This window comes from Panthera uncia (assembly GCF_023721935.1).
Source record: "Panthera uncia isolate 11264 chromosome B3 unlocalized genomic scaffold, Puncia_PCG_1.0 HiC_scaffold_1, whole genome shotgun sequence".
Taxonomy (NCBI): Eukaryota; Metazoa; Chordata; class Mammalia; order Carnivora; family Felidae; genus Panthera; species Panthera uncia.
This window is the reverse complement of record NW_026057582.1, coordinates 131,672,521-131,698,072: the sequence shown is the minus strand read 5'-3', so window position 1 is coordinate 131,698,072 and position 25,552 is coordinate 131,672,521. Positions and strand designations below refer to the sequence as shown.

At 45.9% G+C, this 25,552-nt stretch overlaps 1 long non-coding RNA gene across 1 annotated transcript in view; it reads left to right on the top strand.

The window, feature by feature from the left end:
• The window catches only part of LOC125910271 (uncharacterized), a 5,762-nt gene extending 2,965 nt beyond the window's left edge, over window positions 1-2,797 (top strand). The window contains exon 3 of the long non-coding RNA XR_007453925.1: window positions 2,451-2,797. This is a non-coding gene — a long non-coding RNA (uncharacterized LOC125910271). The remainder of the gene's footprint in view (window positions 1-2,450) is intronic.
• The last annotated feature ends 22,755 nt before the right edge of the window (window positions 2,798-25,552 follow it).

Here is a 25,552-nt window from a genome sequence, read left to right as displayed (position 1 = left end):
AGACAGAGAGCATGAGTGGGAGAGGGGCAGAGAGAGAGAGAGAGAGGGAGAGAATCCCAAGCAGGCTCCACGCTGTCGACACAGAGACTGACAAAGGACTCTATCTTAGGAACCCTGAGATCATGACCTGAGCTGAAATCAAGAGCCACGGACCCAGAGACCGCCACTTTAGACAGGACAGGAGCTCTCCACTCTGCCTCAGCCTTTGCCACTCCCTATCGTTTTCCCACTGAAGCCAAGTATGAGGTATCATTTATAGTGAGTGTGCACTGATATTTTTCTTAGAGTAAAATACTTCTCAGTACCAAAAGAGAGGCAGCAAGACTAAAGCATCTTCTGAGGATAGTGGGAGAGAGCCCATTTCGTGGTGGGAGAGAAGAGTTGTCTCTGTGTTGATTAGACACATAAAATATGTCTGTCTCAATTTTTCTTAAAATCCACCTGCTTTGCTTATTTACATTTGTTCCTGGCCACTACGGATATTTGAGTTTTTGACCCATACATAGATACTCAAAAGCTATTTGAAGAAGGGAGGGAAGAAAAGAGAAAAGAAAAATAAGTTCAGCAGATGGTTAGGATTCCAAACTTTTTAATTCAGCTACTTAAACAGACTTTCCAATTTACTACCATTATCCAGTCCTTCAGTTTCTCCCTGAACATCTACCTCTTCTGACATCTGCGGCAGATTGGTCGAGCATGCATGTGATACTCAGATTCCGATAGCAATTTAGCAAAACCCAGTGAGGTAGATTCATACATATGCCCTCTCTTCTTGATGACTCCACAGGCATAGAATGCGCACAACAAAAAAGTTCACTTCATTCAGGTAACTGGTTTTCAGAAGCTTAATCACAGCACTTTAAAATAGATAATGTTTGATGGATAGAACTGATAACTATTCTGTAAAATTTCCTAATAAGAGCAAATTGTTAGTCCTGTTGCAATCTGTGTTTACATATCACAAGGAGCATCTAAATAAATACTAACTTTTCTCTCTAAACACCAGTGAGATAAGAATCACCGATGTGATGTGCGTACAAAGAATATTGATGTTCTGTGTCACGTAAAACTGATCAAGATAACAAAACCTTACTTAAGAAGTTTCAAACATTGCTTAATAGAGCTTTTATTTTCAAGGGAGGATTTTTAATCATCATTTCCTCCTAAATTGTCATAGCTTAGATTTACATTGTTTGAACGGGCATCCTATCTGGTTTAAAGGGAGTAGGGGATCTTTCTGAACACCTTGAGTGTTTGCTGTCCTTTAATGGCATTATTAAGTTGGAATGATAAAATGCAAAGTACTCCTTTCTGCCCTGAACGTGCTGTGACATCATAAAATGAAGCTCAAGTCACCTGTCTCCTTTTCCTTGCCTGGATTTAAAAGCCATTAAGTTATTGTCTTGCCTGGCCGTACCTGTCCTTTTCAAATGTGTGGAGCTACTGGGCAGTGGTTGGTAGTGGGCTCTGTTAGGAAAAGCCTTAATTCTGACATATGCTGTCTTTAAGAACCTCCAGTGTTCCTGTTAGGCCCACTTAAAAACAAGTGAAGGCTATACAGCAATTGGGGAGGGGTGTCTAAAGGAGAAGGGTGCATTAGAGAATTTTACATTTGTTAACACTCGTTGTGAAAGACTTCTATGCACTTGGAGAAAAAACAATCGGCTATGCAAGTTGCGTTTCTTTTGGACTTGAGAAAACCCAAAAGAACCCACCACCCAATAGAAAGGACCTAAAAGCAAAGTTGGAGTCCTGAGACCTGTGATTTCTTGAAAAGACTCCGTGATTTCTTGAAAAGACACTGTAAGGTTTGGGTAAGGTGGCTCTGCTGCTGAGAAAATGGAAATAAATTGCCTCTTTCCGCACCTAGAAAGCTGCCCAGAAATTCACATTTCGTTCTGTGTTAGAAAATCCAGAGCACGTAGTAGGGTTTGTTTATTCTCCCATCTGATCACAGTCCTCCAGATATTTCAACAGTCATGCTCGATTATGTTGTTGGCACAAGGACCACACAATCTTTAGGAGCTAAGGAAGTTCGTTGGCAAATAGATTCCTTGTATGTGATGTAAAAACAGGCTTATTCAGAGAACTACACGTTTACTTGTGGCTTGATGTGAGAAACTGAAGCTTTGATTATTGCTGTTTCTCTAAGCATGCTGTAATAACTGTGTCCTGTCTACAAAAACGGAGAAATATTGAATCTTTGCAGATTCTCGTTAGCCTCAACAAAGGTAGCAGCACAAGTATTTTGATCCCTCGCTTTATTTTAAGGATACTGCCAATCGGCTGCCTAGGTGGCTCGATTGGTTAAGCATCTGACTTTGGCTCAGGGCATGATCTTTCGGTGTGTGGGTTTGAGCCTCGCGTTGGGCTCTGTGCTGACAGCTCAGAGCCTGGAGCCTGCTTCAGATTTTGCGTCTCCCTCTCTCTCTGCCCCTCCCCTGTTACAGAGCCAGGCTGGATCACTGACGGAAGAACCAAGCGGCACTCCTGGAGCAGAGATCTTGGAGGATCGGAGATTTATTTACATTGATGGGCTCAGGGGAGACCGTTTCTCCAAAGATCTGAGCCCCGAGCAATTGATAATCTTACAGCTTCCGCATTTGTGCCCATGGCTGAGAGAGACAAACAAGCCAAGGAAGAGGGGGAGGGAGGACTGGCCTTCGGACAAATGGAGAAGGGCTAACCTAAGAATCTCGAGTGTGCCTGCCACATTCCTTTTTCTTTTTAGGTCAGGGTTTTGTTTTTCCCCCCACATCATTCGCCCACTTTGATGCCTTTAAAAATCTTCCTTTTAGTAGGCGTCATCTTTCTGTCTTATCGATTGATATCCTTGAAGGGCTGAAATACACGCTGCAGTTTGGCATGTGGCAGTCTTTTCAATGAAGCACGCCAGGGTGTTTAGGATGCGTGGGCCAATGGTTACGAGCAAGGTTATGGAAAGGAGTGGTCCTGCCAGGGCAGGGAGCAAGGTGTCCAACTTGCAAAATCCCATCCTTTTCAAAGACTGTTACCCTTTTGTTGTCTGCGTTGAATTCTTTCTGTCAGTTCCCTGACTTTAGTTTTGATTACTCCTAATTGGTTTACAAAATAACAGCATTCCTCTCCTAGAAAGATGCAAGTGCCTATCTTTCCTGCAGTAAGGAGATTGAGGACTCGCCTATTTTGGAGGGCTACTGCTGCCAGGGAGCTTATTTGATTTTGTAAGGTCACCAGGGAGTCAGCGACCCGCTCCACATCCTCATTTAGTTCCTGGGATAGCTTGTGGTATGGTCCTACAGAAGAGTCTATGCCTCGTCTCCCGGTTCCTATCCCTGTAGCAATTCCTATTTGTCTTAGGACAGGTAGCCGGACTCCTGGTTTAGCCTGGGGCTTAGGGCTAAAGGCTGCCAGGAATTGGCCTTCAGTGTATACAGATATCTGGGGTGGGGGTGGGGGGTGTAGGAAGACTAGCGCATCTGAGTCCAGTTGGCCTCTAAGCATTGATAGGCTGAATTGGAGCATAGGCAGAAAACCCCGGGAGGTGAGCATAGGGTTTCATTTTTATCTATGGTTAGGTTTTTCCTGCATAGGGAGGTCCCGTCTGTATCCTCAGGGAGTATCCAAGTTAGATTAACAGCATTTGTGAGAAGGACCCCTGTAGCCAAGGGCCCAATTAAGACAGTAGCATTTGTTGTGAGATTTTCAGGAGCTTCCCAGTCCCAGGGGACAAGAGTGGCTAAGTAAGCCCTTCCAGGGGAGAGGCAAATGCATCCAGCAAATCTGGATGGTGTTTATGCCATGGAGGACCTGGTAGGTGGTGTTGGCCAGCGCCAGAGAGTGGGAAATCAGAAATCATTTGATTAAGGGCCGAGAGGTTTAGGCCCCAGTAGGGTGTTGGAGTGGTCGCCTTTATGGCTGTACCAGCTTGGCCTGTGTATTTTTTATAACCTTTTGAAGGGCCTTATCCTGCATTCCTCCCCCATCTGACATTCCCAACAGGGGAAGGTAAGTAAAGCAGGCTTTCTTCCCTTTTGTAAGGCCCTTGTTTTTGCAGAGTCCATCTGTTTTGATAATCTCTGTGGCCCAAAATTTACGTGACCCAGCGTCCTGTGACTGGCAAACAAAGCCCCGCCCCCCCGCCCAGCCTTGTAACATTTTCTATTGAGGTGAGGGAGCTGAATGCTTTTGTTTTCTCTGACTTTCCTCTTGTTACCATCTTATAACAATCCTCAGGACATTGTGGGTATGCAATAATTGTGAGGGTGAGAGAGGTTAGCATAAGATCTAAGGAATACATAATAGCCGTCCCATCCAGAGGAGGTAGGTGAGACCCAACATAAGCTTTTTGACCCATGTCCAATCTGTTGAGGCAACCTCTGCTAGTCCGATGGCAAGAAGCAAGGCAAGAGGCAGGGGTTGACAAAGTTGCTTGAACAGGGGTGTTAAGGATGGTCCAATTAATCCGTCGAATCCTCAGGCTTCGGCCAGGCTTAGACCAGCCAGCTTCTGGGACATGGCTGGAGCAGGGCTGAAGGTCTCAGGAGTTGGAGTCTTCCAGAGGGTTAGTTTGAGCAGGTCTACTGGGTCTGGGTCAGCTCTCCAGGTCAGAGACTCCTCAGGACTGGCTCTCTTGAGACCCTGGAATGATAAACCCATGGGGTGATGCCTGAAACCTTAAGGGCGGTAAGGGTGGTTAAGATAACAATGTGTGGCCCAGTCCACTGTGGTTTAAGAGGTTTCTTTTTCCAGTCCTTGACCCAGACTGAGCCTCTTAGCAAGAAGGGATGTACTAGGGACCCTAGGAGAATTGGGGCTCTCTCTATAATATATCTTTGTAACTCATTTAAGGTGGTCTCCAGTGCCTGAAGCTGTTCACTTATTCCTTTATCCCCAACCTGATGTAAGTTTCCTGGAAGATTTCCCAGGCATGAGGGAGGCCACCCATATATTAACTCGAAGGGGGAGAAACCTAATGTCCCAGGTGTGCAGCAAGCATGCTAGAGCTAAGGGCAGTAAATCTGGCCACGGGAGGCTAGTCTCTTGACAGGAACTTGCTAAGGTTTCTCTGAGGGTGCAATTCATCTGCTCTACTTTTCCTGAGCTCTGGGGCCAGTAAGCGGTGTGGAGTCCCCAGGTAATGTTGAGAGACTTAGTCAAGGTCTGCATAATATCCGCCACAAATGCGGGCCCATTGTCACTGTGACTTGTTAAGGGCAGGCCCAACCGGGGCACGATTTCCCGCAGGAGGACTTTAGCCAAGTCTTGGCTTCATTCCGTCCTGGTCGGGAAGGCTTCAACCCATCCAGAGTATGTGCACATTATCACCAGGAGGTATCTGAACCCCTTGCTTGGCCGCGCGTCTGTGAAGTCTATCTCTAGACCTTCAAAGGGGGTTAGCTCCTATTCTTTGGACACCTGGCGGGGGCCATGGTGCAGACTGAGCATTGTTTTTAGCACATATTATGCATTGTTCACTGGTAGCTTTGCATAGCGCTGGCCATTGGCTGATGTAGTAGTGTTATTTGAGGAGGGCCTCTAATGCAGTCTTTCCTAGATGAGCAAGTTGGTGATACTCCTTGACTAGGTGTCCCCCTGTTGCTGATGGAACGAAGACACATCCATCTGGCATAACCATCATACCTCCTCAGTCAGGGTGGCCCCTTCTGCCACGGCCCATTTTCTTTCTTCTCCAATGTAACTGGGTGGACGGGCTTTCACTGGAGACATCAGGGTCCTTGCAGGCCTATCTGTGTCTTTGCCGGCTGTGGCCTTGGTTGCTTCATCTACCAGGCGCTTTCCCCACGCTGTGGGGTAGTCTACCTTCCAGTGTCCCTTAAAGTGGAGGATTGCTGTTTCCTTTGGAAGCCAGATGGCGTCAAGGAGTTTTAGTATTTCTTTCTTGTTTTTGATAGCTTTCCCTGTGGCAGTAAGGAGCGCCCTTTCCTTATAGATGGCCCCATGTACAGGTACAGTAACAAAGGCATATCGAGAGTCAGTGTAAATGTTCGCTCGTTTGCCTTCACTGAGGGTGAGAGCTCGGACTAAGGCATATAGTTCAGCTCGTTGTGCTGACCACCCTTCAGGTAATGTCTTGGCTTCTAAGACTTCAGTAGTTGTGGTCACTACATAACCTGCTTTTTGGGCACCTTCCTGTAAGTAACCCCTACCGTCATTAAACAGGGTGAGCTCCGGATTTTTTATAGCTTGATCCCGTAGATCTGGGCAGCTAGCATAGACCTCATCTGTTACTTTGGAACAGTCATGGTCGGGTTCCCCCTCTTCCGTGGGGAGGAAAGTTGCTGGGTTTAATGTCCTTACTGTTTCGAGGGTGACCCATGGGTTTTCACAGAGGAGCCCTTGGTATCATGTTAGCCAAGAGTTGGAGAGGAAGCAGTGCCCCTGTGTGTTCATGAGGGACATAACTGTGTGTGGGACCTTGACATTAAGTCCTTGCCCCAGGGTAAGTTTGTCTGCTTTCTTAATGAGTAGGACTGTGGCCGCTAGTGCCCTAAGACATAGTGGCCACCCTGCGGCAACAGGATCCAGTTTCTTTGACAGGTATGCACCTGGCTGTGGCCAAGGTCCTACAGTCTGAGTGAGTACCCTGAGTGCTATTTTGTCTTTTTCATGTACAAAGAGATTGAAGGGCTTTTCTGTGTCTGGGAGGCCCAGAGATGGAGCCGGCCTTATAGCTATCTTTATTTCTGTGAAGGCTGTTCTTGCTTCCTCAGTCCACACAGGGGGCTTTTGATCTGTTCCCCCTAATAGATCATAGAGGGGTCTTGCCACTGCTGAGAACCCAGGGATCCAGATGTGGCATAATCCTGCAGCCTCCCAGGAATTCCTGCAGGCCCTTCTTTGTTTGGGGCTGTGGCAAAGAGATGATGACCTTCTTCCTTTCCAGCCCTAGTTCTCTCTTTCCCTGGGTGAGGAGGAAACCTCAGTATGGGACCTGCTGCTGGTAGATCTGTGCCTTCTTCCATGAGACTCGGTACTCCGAGTCTGACAGGAGCTGCAGGAGGGCCTTTGTGCCTCCTGTGCAGTTTTCTTGGGTGTCGCTGGCAAGGAGGAGGTCATCTACATACTGGAGGAGGGTGCATCTCGTGGCTTCTCTTGGAAAGTTGGCAAGGTCTGCAGCCAGCGCCTCCCCGAAGAGGGTTGGTGAGGTTTTGAACCCTTGTGGAAGGTGGGTCCAAGTGAGTTGCATTTGATGTCCTGTATTGGGTTCAGTCCATTCAAAAGCAAACAGTGGTTAGCTCTGGGAAACTAGGCTGAGACAGAAGGCATCCTTTTAGATCCAGGCAAGTGAACCATCTGGCTGATCCTGGAATTTGGCTGAGGAGCACGTATGGGTTCGGAACCACTGAATGCAGAGAAATAGTTATGTTGTTGATGGCCCATAGGTCTTGAACTGGTCAGTATCTTCCTCCTGGCTTCTTGACTGGCAAGAGTGGGATATTCCGAGCTGAATGGCATTTAACTAGGATACCCGCCTCTTTCAGTTTGACCAGATGCTCTTGGATGACCATCTTAGCTTCTTGTGGAAGTGGGTACTGCCTCTGCCTCTGAGGCTGGGCTTCCGGGACGAGTTCAACAGTGATAGAGGGGCCTGATTTCGGGCTAGTCCAGGTGGGTTACCTTCAGCCCACACAGAAGGGAAGGCAAGCCTAAACTCTGGCGGGCTACAGGGTTGGGTCTGGGCACAGAAGAGTCTCCATTCTTCTCTCGGCATGGTGATTGTTAACATCAGGGTCTCTTCCTGCTTTGGGTTTAATCGGAGGCTGGTGTGTCCCGTGGGCTCAAAAGTTATTCGAGCCCCAGGCTTGGAAAGTAAATCTCAGCTCAGGAGGGGAATAGGGCAATCTGGTAGGTAGAGAAACTCATGTCAGACCTTGTGGCCCCAGAGTTCACATTGTTGAGCCTGACAGAAAGGCTGTTGTACTGCCCACGTCTCAGTAGCCCCAAGGATGGTTGCAGTCTTTGGCTGAAAGAGGCCACTGGAGAAGTGACGACTGAGTGCTCAGCTCCAGTGTTAACCATAAAAGTCACTGTTTGGTCCCCCACTTTCGTTCTGATCGTGGGCTCGTGGGGGCCAAGAGAGAGAGCCCGGTCCCCCTCAGTCTGAGTCTATTTCTGTGAGGCCGATGAGGTCTCCTTCTTGGGGTTCTTCCTTGTATCAGCTAGGCTTTTGGGTCCCCTTATGGTTAGGGCAGTCATTTTTCCAGTGTCCCTTTTCCTTACAATAGGCACATTGATCTTTCACCAAGGGGGCTCTGGGCTTCCCCCCTTTTGGTGGTTGAGGCTCCCCCATCTTTGTATTATCCTTTTCGTTTAGGGTAGCAGTGAGGAGGGTGACCTTTTTTTTTAATTTCTTTTCAGCTTCCCTTTCGACTGTGACCTCCCTGTTTACGTAGACCCTTTTGGCGACCTCTGTTAGCTGAGTGATATTCGTACCAGCAAAGCCTTCTAGTTTCTGAAGCTTCCTCGGGATGTCTGGGGGGGCCTGAGCCACAAAGGAGGGATTTACCATTTGTTGGCTTTCCTGTGCCTCAGGGTCGAATGGAGTGTAGACCCGGTGAGCTTCATAAAGTCTTTCGTAGTAGTCCCCAGGGGACTCCCCTGGTCGTGGGGTGACTGATGATGTCTTGGTCATGTTCATGGGTTTCTTGGCCCCTGCTCGGATTCCCCAGAGGAGGGTTTCCTGGTATCAGCGGATGTGGGCCTGTCCGTCGTCCGTGGTGAAGTCCCATGCTGGGTTTTCTTTGGGAGCGGCCGCCCTAGCCCAGGCAACAGGGTCAATGATTCCCGCGGGGGCATGCTCCTCTAGGTATCGCCGGGCCTCCTTCATCACCCTCCTCTCTTCTCTGTTAATCAGGGTACAGAATAGCTGTTGGCAGTCTTCCCAAGTTGGCCGCTGAGTCTGGAAGAGGGACTCCATCAGATCCACCATTGCCTGTGGTTTCTCAGAGTAGGACGGGGTGTCGTGTTTCCGGTTGAGGAGGTCAGTGGTGGAGAAAGGCTGATAACACGTCATGGAACAGCCGGGCTGGATTGCTCCGTCTTCATTTTGCCTCTCGGTTCCCGCATCTCCTGTACCGGCATCTGGAGGGCGCTAGGACCAGGTCGGGGGCGTAGTCTGTCCCCCCCTCCCCCCCCCAGGTGCGAGTGAATCCTCAGCACCCAGGGGGCAGAGTGGGGGGAGGAGGAGAGCCGAAAGGTGGATGGGTGTCAGGTCCCTGGGCAGCTACAGGGAGCTGTAGGCCTTGGTGGGTCATAGGGTGGGGGAAGGACAGGATCGTCCTCTGGGTCATCGGCCAACACTAGAGGAGAGCTGAGCCTCTGTTGTGTCTTTGGTTTTTCGGATGAGGTGGCTAGGACCCTTGCCTGGCCCTGTTTGCTATGGGTGAATCGCACCCAAGGGGCGGGGGGGGGGGGGGTTTGGGCAATTTCCAGCTAAGAGTAGATGTGTGGGAATTGGTCAGGGTGACCTGGATCCCTGGTGACTACCAGCTAGACTCGTTGGGTTATTTGGACATCTAACGTCCCTTCTAAGGGCCATCCTACACTGAACGTAGGCCATTCTAACTCATGTAGGGTCCTTAACTTTCCTGGCATTATCCTCATTCCATAATCATTTAAGAACCCCTTTTTGAAATTTTTGAGCATAGTCTAGAGGACTGTGGGCTTATTCTGTTTTGATCCCATTTCTGAGTCTCCCTATGTCTGGTGGTGCGAAGACAGACAAAGGGAGGGTGGTCCCTTCAAACGAGGAGACCAGATGCTTGACTGGCCGCGTCCGGAAGGAGCTTTGTTGAGGCTTAGCCGTAGTGAACTCAGCTTTGTGACTTACAGTCGGAGCCTATTTCTCATGCCACCCTGGACCATATGCCTTTCATCACGATGCAGGAGAGCCCAATCAGACTCTGTAGACTTCTGGAGACCTTAAGGGTGCCCATCTGTGGAGCCATAAAGTCGAACTCGGCAGGCAAGCCAGACCGAGTTGCACACTCACACTCACATACACACCAGAGGTTATTACATTCCCTCCCACAGAATTCCTACTTGTGAGGCCTCTGAGGTCTCCGAGGAGTGATCAGGTCCCCCTTCTACCCCTATGGGCAGGCTTGACTGAATTGGGGCATAGTATCTTACCAGTTCCATCGTCGGGTCCAGGCCCTCACCTGCTAAGTCTCTTCGAGTCCGGTGGAAAGACGGAGCGGGGTCAGACGGAGGCAATAGGGTTTGGAAGCTGCCGAACAACCTGGCAGGAACACCCTTTTCCTCTGAGATTCCCCGTTCCATCACCACCCCACCATTGTCCCAGACCAGTGGCAACAAGGAGCCAGCGGGGTTGGGTTTCCCGGTTGGGGAACCAGGCTAAATCACTGACGGAAGAACCAAGCGGCACTCTTGGAGCGGAGATCTTGGAGGATCGGAGGTTTATTTACATTGATGAGCTCAGGAGAGACAGTTTCTCCAAAGATCTGAGCCCTGAGCAATTGATAATCTTACAGCTTCCGCATTTGTGCCCATGGCTGAGAGAGACAAACAAGCCAAGGAAATGGGGGAGGGAGGACTGGCCTTCGGACAAATGGAGAAGGGCTAACCTAAGAATCTCGAGTGTGCCTGCCACGTTCCTTTTTCTTTTTAGGTCAGGGTTTGTTTGTTTGTTTTTTTCCCATCTCTTTCTCTCTCTCTCTCTGTCTCAAAAATGAATAAACATTAAAAAAAAATTTTTTTAAAGGATACTGACAATCAAAGAAAGATACTCAATTTGCCAAATTATAGCATTGGTTTGAAAGAGAGGGCAATTATTTTTTGTTATTTTGATTCTTTCCAATGCAGAATCTGCATGAGTTTCCATCCATGGTATGGAGTAGCCCTGTATATATCACAGGAAACCAGCCAAAACCAAACCAGTCTCCTATTGCTGCGGTGATTTGAAGGATATGTAAACTGACTGATGGTGATCACAATGACGGCATCTCTGCCATTTTATTAATCACCCAATTTAATCTTCACATCCCATGCATATTCCCTTTTCTTCAACACCAACTGTTCGTTTCCTTATTCTAAGTCAAACTGACTTGGAATCTATTCAGGGCCGTTACTTAATTTGATGAGGAAAACCCTCTGCTGTGTGCTAACCTCCCAGATTTGACTTGGAGCCTAGATCCTAAATCTGCACAGGACTTTTTTCTTGTCTTTCTATGTCTTCCTTTTGACCATTTTCCTGGAGATACCTAAACTGTAGATAAGGAAATGGAAAGGACCATGGAAACAAGAGTTCAAAATGTGTTGCGTGTGACCCAAATGCAGAAAAGTAGTACAATGTCTGTATAGTCAGGCTCTCAAGTTTTGGGGCTAAATTTATACTTACGGAAAGCAAGAGATCCCACAGTCCAGAAAAATCTACCAATCCAGTTTCCCAAGGAGCATAAAACTCGCTGACATCAAAGAAGGGTGCCATACAGGACAATCCGAGGTGGGGCATTACTGTTAACGTGCTACTTTAGAAATAGGGGTGCGGAAGACTCATCTGTGGGCTTCCGTGCATGTGCATCTTCAATTTGGCTCTGGGAAATGATCAGTCAAAATTTCCCTTTATACAATGCATGAGTCATACAAATCTAGTACTGAATCCTGTCAGAGCACAGGTTTAGGCAGACTAGAGGTTTAAACCAACTTTGCTTTGTGTTATAGGACCTGTCACACAGCTGTAAATGAAAGGACCCCTGGCTTTAGGCCTCTTTCTGTTTGTAGACCATAAATTTAAATCCTTTGTCCCTGCAGACCAACTCAAAGCAGTAACCTTGGCTACGGTTGCTGCAGAAGAAACACACTCTCCAGATTTCCAGTTCTATATTCAGTTTTAGAAAATTGGTTATGTTGAAAGGGAAGCAACAATTTTACTTTGCCTCGGTTATTGACAACCGAGAAGCACTCCTCAGACTGTTCAGAGGGGAAACAATGAGTCATTCATGCTGTCAGCCCAGGTGGTGCCTGAATTCCAGGCAGAGGCCTCCGAGTTAACCCCTGCAGGCCTCCTCCCTGCCTCCCTGAGCCTGCCTTGTGCTCCCTGCAGCCTCTGGGGGAAGCGGGGCGGCCACAGAGCAGGCCAGCCCGGGAAAGGAAGGTGAAGCCTGTAACCGAGGCCTCACCTCCGCCATGCCAGTCCCCGGGGGCCTCTGAGCTGTTTGTCACCGTGTGATTGGCTCCAGGAGAGGGGTGGAGAAATGAAAACATTCTGCCCAGGATATATTTAGTTGAAGTGCAGCTGGGGAGGCTCTTAAACAAGGGAGCTTTGTCCTCATGCTGAAGTGTTTTTCTTAACTCTACAAGGGTGAAAAACTTAAGCCACGCACCGATTTCTCCCACTCCATATTCTCTTGTTTGGTGGGGGTGGGGTGATGGGGGCAATGTTCTTATTCTGAAAGTCGAGAATTTTCTGCAGCTGGTCATATGAGAGGAAATGGGGCGATTCTGATGCCGAGTGGACACAAAAATGTAAAGCTCACGCTCGTGCTGGAAGGACACAGTTAAGAAATTCAGAAATTTTTTAAGGTGTTGTGTACGTTTGCATTCTTGCCATTAATTCTCTGTCGGTTCAAACTGGAAGTTAGGTGTTTTCAAACGTCTTTACTTGGATGAATTTATGGAGTTAGAAACATAATTAAGTTTTATAAGCTGACAGAACCCTGTTTCACTTGAGTTGATTCACATTTTCCAGTAATGAAAGATTTACTTCTGCGCTGATGAGCACAGCTTCTTTGCAACAGATAACTGATGAGCCATGTAATGGCTCCTGTTCCCGTCCTCCTCGAAAAACCGCTGAGAACTGCCACCTTGCTATGAGCTTTACAGCCACTATGTAAATGCTGGGTATTAGGGGTACATTGTCTATTATTAAGAAGTGGCACAGGAAATACGTTAAATGAAAATCCTATTTGTAGTTATGAACCAAGACAAAAACTTCCAAACAAGAAGTCTATGGTTTTGGTGGTATTTACGAAACCAGGTTGTATTAGGGATCTCTAGATAAACAGAACCTATGGGGAGAGAGAGAGATTTGTTTCAAGAAATTGGTTCCTGTGGTTATAAAGGGTGTCAGATCCAAAATCTGCAGGGTGAACGGACACTCTGGAGACCCAGGAAGAGTCAATATTGTAGTTCAAGTCTGAAAGCTGTCTGCTGGCGGACTTCCCTCTTGCTAGGGGAGGTCGGTCTTTGTTCTATTCAGTTGTTTAACCGGTTGCATGAGTCCTACCCACATTATGAAGGGCAATCTGCTTTACTTCTAGTTCCCTGGCTTAAATGTTAAGCTCATCCAAAAATACCCTCACACAAACATCCTGAATAATGGCCACACATCTGGACACACTGACAAAATTAACCACCACAGAGGTTAACACGCCTGGTTTGAAAAATTCACTCGCTTAATTATGAGGTTACTTACCAGGTTGAAGCCGTTGTGAGAGTTTAAAAATGGGAAAGACGTGATAACTTTTTTTTAATGTTTGTTTATTTTTGAGAAAGAGAGAGCACAAGTGGGGGGGGGGGCGGCAGAGAGAGAGGGAGATAGAGAATCCCAAGCAGGCTCCGTGCTGTCAGCTCAGAGCATGATGTGAGGCTCAAACTCACAAACCTCAAGATCATGACCTGAGTGGAAATCAAGAGTTGGACACTTAACTGACTGAGCCACCCAATCGCCCCAAGACGTGATAACTCTTCATAACTCTCTTGATAACTCCTTTCAGGTATTCTCTCTCTCTCTCTCTCTACCTCTCTATCTCTTCCCCTTTCTCCCTCTCTCGCTTCCTCCGTCTCCTCTCTTGGGAGGCTTGCACTGGGAACCAACCCAGGCACAGCACTGAGAAAGCCTGCGCCAAGCAGAGGAGCCACGTGAGGGGACTCCAGGCAACAGCCCCTGGCCAACGCCAACCTCATCTCTAGACATGTGGGTGGGCCAGCCCTCAGGCGCTCTCATCCCCAGCCTTTAGTTTTCCAGCCATGCCCAGACATGGTGGAGCAGACTGTGCCCTGAGCCAATTTCTGACCCACAGAAACTATGAGAGATTTTTTAAAAAAAAAAAAAAAAAAAAAAAAAAAAGATGCACGCTATTTTAAACCACTAAATTTGGGGGCAATTTGCTACACAGCAATAGATAATTAATATAGTAAGATTGTGGGTAACTTTATAAGTCACTACCAAACTGGTTTCCAAAGTGGTTTTACCGTTCTGCATTCCTTCCAGCAGTGTGTGTGGGTTCCAGACCATCCTTACGAACAGTGCGTATTTAGCAAGTGTGAGTTTAGCCCTTCTGACGCGTGTGGAGTTGTTTCTCATTGTGGTGTTAATTTGCATTTTCCTGCTGATGCCAGACTTACTTTGGATCAGAAATATCATGACCCAATTTAGAAACCAACCTTATTTACTAGGATATTTCATAGTCCTAATACCAACTCATCCCTACCCCTGATAATAGACAGCTTATTCTTGCATTTCCAATTTGTTTTAAAAGATCATTGCTACCAAATGAGTCTGTATCGTTAATAATTATCCCCACTGGGATTTATCCAGTTAGGTTGCAAGCCCTGGGAAGAGTGAGGAGTAAAAGCCATCTATTCACAGACGTGGGACTCGTGAGCCTCATTACACTAGCACCTGTTGTTAACTGGCATTGATATTATTATCATTTATTAAGAAATGCCCTGTGCCAGGCATTTTACATGTCAAAGCTCACTTGCCACAACACCACTATGAGGCTCATATTTTTATCCTCCTCTTATTCCCAAGGAGGAGTAGGTTTAGAGAGGTCAAGAAACTGGGCTGTGGCCACACACTGAATCTGAACCCGATATTGTTTTATTTGATCCAAAACAGGCTTTTCCTCACTTCTTTCTAATTTTATACCAGAACATGAGAAAACATTTTGGCCTAAACAGTGGAAAATATTCTAGACTGGAGGTTGGGAGACTGGGTTATACTCCTGGCTGTGTCACTAATAAACAGTCAACTCTTGGGCAAGTCCCTCTCTGCTCTCTGGACCATAGTTCCTCATTATTAAAAATAAAAGGTTGGGTTAAGACCTTATCCAGCTCAAAAATTGCTATAGACCGGGCGCTATGCTAAGTATTTTATAGGTGGTAAGTTAGGTATATCTCATAAAATCCTTATTGTATAGGTACCATTATTGTGTCCATTTTTCAGGTGAATAAACTGAGTCAAAGACGTTGAATAACTTTTCCAAAGTTATTTAAACCCGGACAGTCTGGCTCCAGAGTCTATGACCTTGCTAAACTAGGCAGCATTCACTGAAAGCTTAATTTTCACAACCACCCCATGTCATCTTTAGCAGAATTATTCTCTCCCCATCCTTACGTTCCCTCCTACTTTCTGAATGAAAGAATTGAGTGTTAGGGGCTCCTGGGTGGCTTAGTTGGTTAAGCGTCTGACTTGGGCTCAGGTCATGATCTTGAGGTTCGTGGGTTTGGGCCCCATGTCAGACTCTTTGCTGACAGCTCAGAGCCTGGAGCCTGCCTCAGATTCTGTGTCCTCCTCTCTCTCTCTGCCCCTCCCCTGCTCTCACTCTGTCTCTCTTTCTCTGCCTCTCAATAATAAATAAACATTAAAAAAAGGAAAAAGAAGAAAGAATGGAGTCTTAGAAATTTTATTATGTCCCAAGTCCCACAGCCAGTCAAGGGTAGAGCCAGGACAGGGAGGAAGCCCAGACAGCTTGCCATCAAAAGCTAGGGTCTAAGTGTCCCCGGGAGTCAGAATTCGAGACACCACAGCTCCATAACCCCCGGGAAATCTTGGCAGAGGCCCACTTGGAAACACCCACACTGACTGACATGGCCACACATTCCTTTCTAAACTCCAACCTGGGGGTCCCTGGGTGGCTCAGGCTGTTGAGCATTCAACTTTGGCTCAGGTCATCACCTCACGGTCTGTGAGTTCGAGCCCTGCCTCGGGCTCTGTGCTGACAGCTTGGAGCCTAGAGCCTGCTTGGGACTCTGTGTCTCTCTCTCTCTCTCTCTCTCTCTATCCTCTCTCTCTCTCTCTCTCTCTCAAAAAATAAATGAATAAACAAACAAAAAAACCAAAACAACTCCAACCTGGCTGCATTTCCCCCTCTCTTTTCCTCCCCTCTAATCAAACCAGCTGCCTGGAAATCAGAAATGAGAGCTGTAAATGGTGCCCTTGGGCGCTGGTGGTAGTGGTGGTAATGCAGCTTCCCAAACAGACCCTGCTTCAGGCTGTGGGGGAGGGGTCTCCCTAGCAGGTCCTCACTATCTGCCATAAGCTGGTCTCTATTCCTCCAGGCCCGAGATTGAATTAATTACTGGGACTCACGTATCTGGGAGAAAAGGGAGCTTGGACACCTTGAATACTACAGTCCCCAGGCTGTTGCTTTGAGAATCTGGTCTCGTTTTTATTTTTTTGACATAAGTATGTCTTTTTAAATAGAAAATACACACATGGGGGCACCTGAGTGGCCCAGTCGGTTAAGTGTCTGACTCTTGATCTCAGCTCAGGTCATGATCCCAAGGTCGTGGGATCGAGTCCTGCATCGGGCTTCATGTTGGGTGAGGAGCCTACTTGGGATTTTCTCTCTCCCCTGCTCGAGCACTCTCTCTCTCTCTCAAAAACAAAGTAAAAAATAAAAAAAGAAAAGAAAACATACACCTAATCAAAAGTCAAATAACAGAAAAAGCGTATTGTGTCTAGTGAGTAAGTCTTCATCCTACCCCTGCCCTCCTGCCCTCACCTTCTGAGTCAACCTCTTTCTGGTACATCCAAAGATAGTCTTGCATCTGTAGCCACAGAGAGATGTATTTTAAACCACACAAACGGGCACACACTATACACACTGTTCCCTCTCTCTTCCTTTTTATCTTTATTTAGCAATGCAGCTTGGAAATTCTTCCTTGTCAATACCTAAACACACTCTCCCTTTTTGAAAAAGAGGTTGTAAAGCTGTTGCAGGGCTCTGCCATGATTTGTACAACCAGTCTCCTGTAGTGACTGGTGAGGCCGTTTCTGATCCGGAGCTCCGACAGTCAGCGTACTGAATCTGCTCGTGCCTTTTGTCGCACTGCTGCGCAGGCCCCTCTGAGCTCTCGTATGTCACGTGTGTCAAGGAGGAAGGGAGCAGAGACTCTGGCCTGCCCTCCCCCAGCCAGAGAGGCATTATTACCGCTGGACTGTCCTCCATAGGACTGTAGTCAGAAGACAGTCCGTTCGTGGAGGGGCAGCTCAGAAAAGGCATCCGGACGGCAGCTCGACTGATCACTGAGATCGGGTAGCAGCAGCAATGAAAGGACACTGTGAGCCTCCCCAAATATGCCCTGCCAGATATGCCTCTGTCACCTTTCACAGCAGGACCTTCTGTGCCAGGGACTGGGCTGGTTCCGTGACTCCTGCCGCTGGAGGCACCGCCTGTGATTCTGAGTGATGTGGACCAACACATAAGGAGTGAGCAGGATGATGGCATTCTCTGAAGGCTACCGACCTATGGCTGTTTCTCAGCCATAGGTATGAAGGGACCTGAGCAACTTAAGTCAGCTCAGTTCTCACATTCTCTTCCCTGAGATGAAAGCTTTTGGGGAGACTCCTTGAAAAGCAGACAGCCCGATGTCTGCCTCTGCCTGGCTTTGTTTGGAGATGGCTCGCTCCACTGTGGGCCCTGGGTGAGCCCCTCAGTGATTTCCCTTCCGAAAGAGGGACGGACACTGGGAAGGCCCGAATGCACTCTGCCTGGACTGATGAGAAACCTTTTTTTTATATTGAGGCCATTGTCTCAGCCCTCCTCACAACAAAAATTCATTGAAAGCCTTGGATTCCCCCCCACCCCACCAACATCATGAAAATTCTGAAACACACAGAAAACTTGAGAGAATTTTGCAATGAACACCCATCTATTTACCACTTAGACTCTATCTACGATGAACATTTTGCTAGATTGGCTTTCCTTACAGAATATTCTTCTATCTCTCCAAGCCACTGATGCTTGAGGCTTTTTAAAAGCCTGGCCTAAAAATTCAATTCATCTGCTTTTAAAAACTTCAGAACAGGAAACTTTAACGCCTTGTTTCACGAACACAGAATAATTTAGTTCCATTCCAAATGAGGCTGCCTAGAAGGAAGAGAGAGAGGAGGGAGAGGAAAATGGAGAGGGGAAATACAGCTGTGGGAAGGCAAAGAGGAGGTGAGAGGAGAAAGGGGACGAGGGGGTGCGGGTGGGCAGACACAGGAAAGGTCTCGGGGTGGCAGATGAGCAGGGGCCAGGTCACTGGCATGACTCATGGCGAGCTGGGATGTGCAGGTTGAGGACCCACTGGGCAGCTGTTTGTGTTAAGGATGCCGCTGGCCTCCCCCTGCCGCAGCGGGGACAGCTGCCTGCAGGCGTCCCAGGACAGTGCTGCTTGCATCATTGTTCCTTGAAGACTTCCTGGCCCGGGGGGCTCCAGCTCCACAGACAGCCGTAATATGGAGCAGAGCCAGGATCTGGACAACCAGACACCGGCATTGAACCCCAGTTCTGTTGTTACTACCAACACGCAGGCCCTCGGGCAGCTATTGAACCTCTCTTAGCCACTGTGTTCTCATCTGGAAAATGGGCATATTAGGAATAGATGTCTCATGGGGTTGGTGACCAGGTGAACTCAGGTGAATGCATGTGTATAATACTGGCTGAAGCAGACTCAACACCAGCTGTGTGCCAGGCGTCGCGCTCAGTGGCTTGCACGCTTTATCTCTCCCCATCCTTGTGATGGCTCTAGGAGGTGGACATTACTACGGGCCTCATTTTAGAAATGTGGAAACTGAAACTTGGGGATGGTCAAGTCCTTTTGGCAGGCGGTGCCGCTGGTAACGGTGGAGCCGGGCCGGGACCCCCCGGTTGCTGTGCTGCCCTCAGCACTGTGCCTGGTACTAACCCTGTACAATGTGACGAAACAGGCCTGCCACAGAGGGTTCTCGCAAGGTCAAGGTGAGACAACCCATGTGAAAGTGCTAATACCCACCAGGTCCTTAAAAATGTTTGCTAAGGGGCGTCCCACTTCGGCTCAGGTCATTATCTCACGGTTCATGACATGAAGCCCTGTATCGGGCTCACTGCTGTCAGCGCAGAGCCCCCTTCAGATCTTCTGTCCCCGTCTCTTTCTCTGCCCTCCCCCGCTCACACACACTCTCTCAAAAATAAACATTTAAGAATGTTTGCCGAGTGACTAACATTCGTAGCATCTGTTGGTGAGCGCGACAAATACTTGTCATATTCTTCAGCTGTTTTCTCTAGTCATTCATTCTATAGAAGCTTCCCTCTGATAGGGGTAACCATGGTGGGAATCTCCCTAATCCTGTTTTGTACAAATGTCAGATTTAACAAATAAATTTCAAGCGAGTTGATTTTCTTTGTGTTCTGACTTCATTTATATTAGAGAAACATTGAACCTATTATATTTTTTGCCTGTGATCAAACACCAGGGAAGTGGATGATAAATATCAGAATCTAGGGCAAGCCTACCCTTCTCCTGCCAGTTCCGACCTGGTATTGGACTTCTCTAGTGTGCCAAAGGCAACCCAACACCCAGGGCCGTCCTGGAGAACAGAACTGGGAGCCTCTTGCCTTGCCTTGCCTTTGATAAGGCCTCTCCATGGACTGGTTGCTGTGGCATGCCTTCCCTGGTTGTTTTCCACCTTTTGTGATTGCCTTCACTTTCAAAACTTGTAAAATAATAACCCTATGAATTTATCTCTAAATGCAATGAAGAAGATACGGAGAATAAAGCGAGATCATATATGGAAAAGTGCTTTCAAACTTTTAAGAAAAATTTCTAGGCAAATGCAAGATTTTGAAAACCCACTTAATAGCCAAAAGGTGGAAGTGACCCCAATGTCCATCAGCAGATAAGCGGATACACAAAATGTGTGACGTATATACAATGGAATATTATTTGGCCTTGAAAATGAAGGAAATTCTGATACATGCTACAACACAGATGAATTTTGAGGACACTATGCTAAGTGAAGTAAGTCTGAAAAGGACAAATACTATAAGATTCCACTTATATGAGGTACTAGAGTAGTTAAATAATGGATTCAGACTGTAGGATGGTGATTGCCAGGGACTGGAGGGAAAGAGGAATAGGGAGTTACCGTTTCATGAAACAGTTTCGGTTTTGCGAGATGTTCTGGAGATGGATGATGGTTGCCCTGAGCTGTACCCTTAAAAATAGTTAAGATGGGGGGTGTGCCTGGGTGGCTCAGTGGGTTGAGTGTCTGACTCTTGATTTTGGCTCAGGTCATGATCGCAGGGTCATGGGATTGAGCCCTGCATTGAGCTCTGTACTGTACATGAAGCCTGCTTAAGATTCTGTCTCTCTCCCTCTGCCCCCCTCCTCCACTTGTGCGTGCTTTCTCTCTAAAATGAAAATTAAAAAATGGTTAAGTTTTATGCTGTGTATTTTTCCCAAAATAGGAATAATTAACTAATTAAAAACAAGTTCATTTTCTCTACGATGGGGTTTTTTGTCTCATTTTTGCGTTAGCCAGTTAAGAGGACACTGTATTTTGTACTTTTAATAAGATCCAGGGACCAGAGCTAGGACGGAGGCGCACTGTGACAAGGACAAAGTATAGGGTTTGGAGTCGAACTTAGGGCCCTTGTGCCTTGCTTGGGGTCCAAAGGCGATTCCATGCCCCTTGACTGCCCTTCCCTGGAGTAAGAGGTCACAGTAGTTTTGGGGACTAAGTGAATGATGCCTAACTGAGGAGTCTTCAGACTGAAGGGGGTTCAGAATGACAGGGGGCACCCAGGAGGGTTTGGGACCCCAGCACTCTCCTCTGTGAAACGATGGGCCCGACACCACATGGGAGTCTGCATCTTGTAATTTCTAACCAACTGTCAGCACCAACAAAGAAACAACTCAGCCCATAAACCTCTGCATTGAGACAAGACCACATGAAACCAGTCCCTCAATTCCAAGAGATCCGCAATGTTTTGAGAGAGAGCAGAAAATCCCAAGTTAAGTGTTTATAATTTGCCCCTGTAGTTGTAAACACTCAACTGTGTTACCGTTCCTTCTCTCCCCCCCACCTTCTCTCTCTCTCTCTCTCTCTCTCTCTCTCTCTCTCGTGTGTGTGTGTGTGTATGTGTGTGTGTGCGTGGTGATGATTTAAATATATCAGTAATTTTTGTATCACAGAACATTACATCTCTTTTCAGCTTTTCATTTCCAGGATAAACTAATCCAGTTTTCTGTTTGTTTGGTTTTTTTTAAAGGCCAAGGCTTTTAGCATGTCATTATGACCAGTTGCAATTTCCATTCCTGTGTGGAAAAGAGTTAAAAGCTTTTCTGTGTCCTTCATTACCTCTTTCCCAGAGGTGAAATGTAACTTAATGTTACAGCAACAATTCTGCAGGTAATGCCCCACGTGCTGACTTCCCCTCTGCACATTTACCGATGAGCCACAGCTGACAGATGACCCTCTTCAGCGCCGACTGCTGATAATGGTCACGTGTGGCATGGAAATGAGGGGAATCGTTGTCATCAGGTCCTATCTGGCTCTATCCCTTCATAGCTATGTGGCCTTGAGCCTCCTTCACCTGTACAATGGGAATAAAAGTGGGCTTCAGAACTGTAGAGAAGAGAAATTGAAATGACATCTTTTTTTTTTTTTAAGCTTTTAAAATTTATTTTGAGAGAGAGTGAGCAAGCAATCAGGGGAGGGGCAGAGGGAGAGAGAGGGAGAGAGAGAATCCCAAGCAGGATCCACACTGTCAGCACAAAGCCCGATGTGGGGTTCGCACCCACAGACTGTGAGATGGTGACCTGAGCTGAAATCAAGAGTCGGACGCTTAACAGACTGAGCCACCTAGGCACCCCAAAATGACATCTTTAACCGTCGGCTCCCACCTCTCCTTCGTCCTGTTCTCCTTTTCCTTTATTCTCTTTGAAATGAGAATTTCTCTACTATCGGTCTCTTTGCTTTTTTCTTTCTCTTTCTCCTCCCTCTTTCTTTCTTTCTTTCTTACTCTTACCAATGGAAACAATGCAGAGACCACAATAAATACAGCACACTGTTCCTTCCTCCGCAATGACAAGGCATTTGTTTTATTTATTTTTTTTACTGGGCCACCTTTCCTGCCTTCTGGTCACAAGCTGGCAGTTGGCAATTGGTCATTTGTCCGTTGTTGCACAGAGAGCTACATACATGGGCTATTATGACCAGCATCTGAATCTTTATTTTCAAGCTTAATAAAATTTTCCAATTTCCTGCCATCTAGCCTACCGGCATCCCAGCAAACCTGTGGGTTTCCTTCATTAAGGAATTTTGCAGCAAAATCCTTTCAATCCGCTGGGAGAATTTTGCTCACTATGGTTTTCACTGAACCTTGTCCTTTTCATTCTCTCATTAAGAGACCTTATTTCCAGCTCTGCCTCCAATTCTGTTTTCACATTGGCCCAGCCTCCTTTTCTGTTAGCTTTTTCACTAGGAGGGCCTAGTACTTCACTCCACATCAAACTGTTTCCTTCATTTCAGAAAGGAAAACAGATCTTTTCTTCAAAAGTTTCTTCAGTCTCTTCCTCAAGCTTTCCCCCTGCTTTGTACTTTGTACCAAATAGCAGCTGCACCTTCTGGAACAGTCCTGAACTGTCTTCTGCTACGCAATGCGGAGAATATACTTTCTCATAATCTGAAGTTGCTGGCAGAGCAGAAAGAAACAAAAAAACAAAAGCTGCATTTCAGGAACTCCATTTAGTGAAATATACTTCCTTTTGGTAGTGTGCCAGCTAATTTCTTCAGCAGGCAATGATATTTTGAAAGTAAATGACTATGGGCGAAGGGAGGGAGTCAGTGAAGGGAATCAATATACCAAATCAAGTGATATTGTCCATTCATTCATGAAACTGTAGAAAAAAGATAAATTCACTGGTAAATGCATTGTGTTACCGTAACAATTTTGTTGCATGTTTCTCATGTACAGGAGAATAAAAACAAACAAACAAACAAACAAACATGTGTTTGATGATAAAGGAATTGCTGTAGATTACAAATACCTTACCAAGTGTGTTAAAACAAATCTAATCTCTTACAAATGCACAGAATAGACCTTATATTGAAATTTTTAAAATTTTGTAATAATTAAAACCTTGAGATTATCTCTATGTTTTCATACTTGCTCTGGAAGGGTCTTTAAATCAATTTATTAAGGTTACAAGTAGATGCATATGAATTAAAAGGGCATTTTGCATTTCCCTATATAGTTTCAAGAAAGAATTCCATCAATTATCTTGTTTTTTTCTTCTTTCCAGATTAGCAATTTATGATATAAACAATAAGTGATATGCTTTAAAACACACAAATCAGCATTAAAGCAATACCCAGAACTATTGATTTTAACTTTTATGTTAACTAACTTCTATCTGAGCACCAAATTACATTATTTTCTATTCAACAAATATTTTTGAACACCCACTATGTGCCAGAATTGTGTATGCGCTATGGGAGAATACAAAGAAATATAAAACAGTCTCTTCCCTTGAAGAGTATTCCACATTCAGGAAGACAAGACACCCATGAAATGACTTGACAACAACTAAAGACTTCTTTATAAGAAATAAAATTATTTATGTATCATGTACTTTCAAAACATGACCAAAATCAATGTTCACATTTAAAAAATTCAAGAAGGGGGGCGCCTGGGTGGCTCAGTCGGTTGGGCGGCCGACTTCGGCTCAGGTCACGATCTCGCGGTTCGTGAGTTCGAGCCCCGCGTCAGGCTCTGGGCTGATGGCTCGGAGCCTGCTTCCGATTCTGTGTCTCCCTCTCTCTCTGCCCCTCCCCCGTTCATGCTCTGTCTCTCTCTGTCTCAAAAATAAATAAACGTTAAAAATAAATAAATAAATAAAAAATTCAAGAAGGTACAAGAGTGTAGTGAAAAGTAATTTTCCCTTCTCCCCCTCACCCAGATCTTTCCTAAAGACCATCTCTGTTATGAGTTCCTTGTGTATACTTCCAGTGTTGGTATAAGCAGATACAAGCATATGTAAGCTTATGTATAATCACATACATCTATTTACACAGATCTCAGCCCATGTTTTAAAGGAGATTAATCTATGGGACGCCTGCGTGGCTCAGTCAGTTGAACGCCTGACTTCCCCTCAGGTCATGATCTCTCCATTAATGAGTTCAAGCCTCGCATCGGGCTCTGTGCTGACAGCTCAGAGCCTGGAGACTGCTTCAGATTCTGTGACTCCCTCCCTCTCTCTGCCCCTCCCCCACTCGCATTCTGTCAGTTTCTCTCTCTCTCTCAAAAATAAACATTAAAAAAATTTTTTAAAAAAGATTAATCTAGAACAACTAGCCACTGTTTAGCAATCTCAGGAAATGATCACATAGTAGGCACTCAATAATTATTTGGATGGCTAAATGAGAATGGCATTCCTCTTTGGTAGGACATTTCAATTTCTAACTATTTGAAATAATGATGTGTGAAACATTTTTGTGATCCAACCCTTCTTTAGGTAGATTTTCAGAAGGTGAATTACTAGGTCAAGTCTTTTAGGTCTTACCAAATTGTGTTCCAATAGCTGTTTACCCCCATCAGGACCATCATGGTTATTTAATTTTTTTCCATCTTTGTTAATTTGGTAGATGAAAAGTGCAATCTCATCGTTGCTTCAGTTTGCATTTCTTGGAATTAGTGAAGCTGGACATTTTCCCAAATGTTTGCCGGTCATTTCTATTACCTGTTTTTGAGAAATGTCTGGTAGGATCCTTTGCATATTTAACTATCGAGGTTTTTCTTACTGAAGGTTATGAGCTCTTTAAATATTAAAACTATTAATTCTGTTCCTCATTATTAATAAATAGTTCCCCTCATCTAGTGTTTGCCTTTTGAGTTTTGATTTAATTAGCTTATTTTTGGCCCGGAAGATATACATTTTTATCTGTTCACTGCTATCCGTTGAGTCATTCATAATTCATTTCATTACCTTTGAGGCTAGAATAACCTACTTATTGCATCCTTTCAAGAACTGTGTGGAGACAGAAGGAAAGTCCACCTTACAGACAGAAGGAAAGTTCACCTTACAGTAATAATAGCCTGTCAATAGGGCAATTTTCTAAGGATTCATCTGTAGAGGTTAAGTTGAGAATTCATTCTCTTTTTTTGGATCTGATATATGTGGATTTAAGAAAACATCTTAGACATCCTTTTTGGGATGGCACCTTATTGGTGCCATTTCCAGGTGGGAAGCGAATCATTTGAAGTTGTCGACAGCCGTTATCTTTCTTCTCTCTTTCCCTACTACCCAGAGTGAAAAATTGCTAAAGATTGGGTTTCTAACTTCTCAATGTATTCATCTCAAATTCTTTATTCAGACAACTCAACCTGTTCTCTTGGCCACCATTAAGAATAAATCTGAATATATCAGTCAGAGTCCTTCCAAGAAATAGAATCAATAGGAATCATCATCATCATCATCATCATCATCATCATCATCTCTCTATCTAGAGAGGCTTATTTTAAGGAATCGGCTCATGTGATTGGTTGGGGTG